This window comes from Equus caballus, chromosome 5 (genome assembly GCF_041296265.1).
Source record: "Equus caballus isolate H_3958 breed thoroughbred chromosome 5, TB-T2T, whole genome shotgun sequence".
Lineage (NCBI taxonomy): Eukaryota > Metazoa > Chordata > Mammalia > Perissodactyla > Equidae > Equus > Equus caballus.
In genome coordinates this window covers 56,700,327-56,704,774 of record NC_091688.1, presented here as the reverse complement: position 1 = coordinate 56,704,774, position 4,448 = coordinate 56,700,327, and positions in this window count along the sequence as shown.

The following is a 4,448-nucleotide window of genomic DNA, read 5'->3' as shown; positions in this document are numbered from 1 at the left end:
AGAGCAGATTCAATGAGAAGAAAGAACTTAAGGATCATAGGAATTCCTGAGAACGTGGAAAAGGAAAATGGAGCAGAAAGTGTGCTTAATGAAATTATAGAAGAGAACTTCCCAAATCTAGGGATTGAGGGAGAAATGTGTGTAGAGGAAGCTTTCAGATCTCCTAGATTTGTCAATGTAAAAAGACCTACTGCAAGGCATATAGTAGTACAAATGGCAAAAATGAAAGACAAAGAAAGAATACTCAGGGCAGCAAGGCAGAAAAAAAATAACCTACAAAGGAGCTCCTATCAGACTTTCAGCAGATTTCTCTACAGAAACCTTGCAAGCTAGGAGAGAATGGAGTGACATATTCAAAACTTTAAAAGATAAAAATCTTGAGCCAAGAATACTCTATCCAGCAAGAATATCCTTAAGATGTGAGGGAGAAATTAAATCTTTTCCAGACAAACAAAAGTTAAGGGAATTTGTAACCAAAAGTCCTCCACTACAAGGAATCCTCAAGAAGGCTCTCATACCTGAAAAAAGTAAACAAGGAGAAAGGAGTTGCAAACCACAGAGTAGGGAGACAGATAAATAGAACCAGAATAGGATAGCAAATATTCAACTATAGCATTAGGATAAAGGTAAGGAAACTACCAAAGCAAAGATGATCTTATCACTCTAAATACAAACTCATAACACGAGTTGGAACAAGAAATGAAAATAATAATTTAGGAGGGGAAGAGCAAAGGGACTAAATCAGTCTAGGCCAAGTAAGTAAGAGACCACCAGAGAATAGACTATATTATAGGCAAGATTCTAAATACAAACTTCAGGGTAGCCACTAAACTAAAAAACAGAACAGAGCCACAAAACATAAATGAGGAAAAATCTAAGAAACCCGGCATAAGAAATCACAGTATCAAATGGGTAGGATAAAACACACAGGAAGAGAAAAGCAGGAAAGCCAGATAATGAGCAACAGATTGACAGCATTAAGTCCACATGCATCAATAATCACTCTCAATGTAAATGGATTGAACTCTCCAATAAAAAGACACAGAGTGGCAAAATTGATTAAAGAACAAGATCCAACAATTTGTTGCCTCCAGGAAACACACCTCAGCCCCAAGGACAAACACAGGCTCAGGGTAAAGGGGTGGAAGACAATACTTCAAGCTAATAGCAAGGGGAAAAAAGCAAGTGTTGCAATTCTTATAGCAGACAAAGTGGATTTCAAAATAAGACAGGTAAAGAGAGACACAGAGGGACAATATATAATGATCAAAGGGACACTTCATCAAGAATAAATAACGCTTATAAATATCTATGCACCCAACATAGGAGCACCAAGGTTCATAAAGCAACTATTAACAGACCTAAAGGAAGATGTTAAAAACAACACAGTAATACTAGGGGACCTCAACACCCCACTCACATCAAGGGACAGATCATCCAGACAGAAAATCAACAAGGAAATAGTGGAGCTAAACAAAAATCTAAAACATTTGGACTTAATAGACATATATAGATCACTTCATCCTAAAAAAGCAGAATACACATTCTTCTCAAGTGCACATGGAACATTCTCAAGGATAGACCATATGTTGGGAAACAAGGCAAGCCTCTACAAATTTAAAAAAATTGAAATAATAACAAGCATCTTCTCTGATCATAATGCTACAAGGCTAGAAATTACAAGAAAAAAGCTGAGAAAGGCACAAAGATGTGGAGACTAAACAATACACTACTGAACAAGCAATGAATCATTGAAGAAATTAAAGAAGAAATCAAAAAATACCTGGAAACAAATGAAAATGATAAGATGCCATACCAACTCATATGGGATACAGCAAAAGCTGTATTAAGAGGAAAATTCATCGCAATACAGGCACATCTTAACAAACAAGAAAAATCCCTAATAAGCAATCTTAAACTACACCTAACTGAACTAGGGAAAGAAGAACAAATAAAGCCCAAAGTCAGCAGAAGGAGAGAAACAATAAAAATCAGAGCAGAAATAAATACTATTGAAATGAAAAAGGTGGTAGAAAGGATTAATGAAAAAAAGAGCTGGTTCTTTGAGAAGATAAATAAAATTGACAAACCCCTAGCCAGACTTACAAAGAAAAAAAAGGGAGAAAGCTCAAATAAACAAAATCAGAAACGAAAGAGGAGAAATAACAACAGACTCCGCAGAAATACAACGGATTATAAGAGAATACTGCAAAAAACTCTATGCTAACAGAATGGATAACCTAGAGGAAATGGATAAATTCTTGGACTCCTACAATCTCCCAAAGCTCACTCAAGAAGAAGCAGACAATTTGAACAGACCAATCACAAGGAAAGAGATTGAAACAGCAATCAAAAACGTCCCAAAGAATAAAACCCCAGGACCAGATGGCTTCCCTGGGGAATTCTACCAAACTTTCAGAGAGGATTTAATACCTATCCTTTTCAAGCTATTCCAAAAAATTAGGGAGGATGGAACACTTCCTAACACATTCTATGAGGTCAACATCACGCTGATACCAAAGCCTGACAAGGACACCACGAAAAAAGAGAACTACAGGCCAATATCACTGATGAACATAGATGCAAAAATTCTAAACAAAATTTTGGCAACCAGAATTCAGCAATTCATCAAAAGAAGCATACATCATGATCAGGTGGGATTTATACCAGGGACACAGGGATGGTTCAACATCCGCAAATCAATCAACATGATACACCACATCAACAAACTGAGGAATAAAAACCACATGATCATCTCAATAGATGCAGAGAAAGCATTTGACAAGATCCAACAGCCATTTATGATAAAAACTCTGAACAAAATGAGCATAGAAGGGAACTACCTCAACATAATAAAGGCCATATATGACAAACCCATAGCCAACATCATACTCAATGGGCAAAAACTGAGCGCCATCCCCCTGAAAACAGGAACGAGACAAGGATGCCCTCTATCACCACTCTTATTTAACATAGTACTGGAGGTCCTGGCCAGAGCAATCGGGCAAGAAAAAGGAATAAAAGGAATCCAAATAGGGAGGGAAGAAGTGAAACTCTTGCTGTTTGCAGATGACATGATCTTATATATAGAAAACCCCAAAGAATCCATTGGAAAACTCTTAGAAGTAATCAACAACTGCAGCAAAGTTGCAGGGTATAAAATCAATTTGCATAAATCAGTAGCATTTCTATATTCTAATAACCAACTAACCGAAAAACAACTCAAGAACACAATACCATTCACAATCGCAACAAAAAGAATAAAATACCTCAGGGTAAATATAACTAAGGAAGTGAAGGACCTATATAATGAAAATTACAAGGCCTTTCTGAGAGAATTGGATGACGACATAAGGAGATGGAAAGACATTCCATGCACATGGATTAGAAGAATAAACATAGATAAAATGTCCGTTCTACCTAAAGCAATCTACAGATTCGACGCCATCCCAATCAGAATCCCAATGACATTCTTTACAGAATTAGAACAAAGAATCCTAAAATTCATATGGGGCAACAAAAGACCCCGAATTTCTAAAGCAATCCTGAGAAAAAAGAACAAGACGGGAGGCATCACAATCCCTAACTTCAAAACTTACTACAAAGCTACAGTAATCAAAACAGCATGGTACTGGTACAAAAACAGGTGCACAGAACAATGGAACAGAATTGAAAGCCCAGAAATAAAACCACACATCTATGGACAGCTTATCTTCGACAAAGGAGCTGAGAGCATACAATGGAGAAAAGAAAATCTTTTCAACAAATGGTGCTGGGAAAACTGGAAAGCCATATGTAAAAGAATAAAAATTGACCATTCTTTTTCACCATTCACCAACATAAACTCAAAATGGATCAAAGACCTAAAGGTGAGACCTGAAACCATAAGTCTTGTAGAAGAAAACGTAGGCAGTACACTCTTTGACATCAGTATTAAAAGAATCTTTTCAGACACCATGTCTTCTCGGAGAAGGGAAACAATAGAAAGAATAAACAAATGGGACTTCATCAGACTCAAGAGCTTCTTCAAGGCAAATGAAAACAGGATTGAAACAAAAAAACAACTCACTAACTGGGAAAAAATATTTGCAAGTCACATATCTGACAAAAGCTTAATATCCATAATATATAAAGAACTCTCACAACTCAACAACAAAAAATCAAACAACCCAATCAAAAAATGGGCTGGAGACATGAACAGATATTTCTCCAAAGAAGATATACGGATGGCCAATAGGCACATGAAAAGATGCTCATCATCGCTGATCATCAGGGAAATGCAAATCAAAACTACACTAAGATATCACCTTACACCCATTAGAATGACAAAAATATCTAAATCTAATAGTAACAAATGTTGGAGAGTTTGTGGAGAGAATGGAACCCTCATACACTGCTGGTGGGAATGCAAACTGGTGCAGCCACTATGGAAAACAGTATGGAGATTC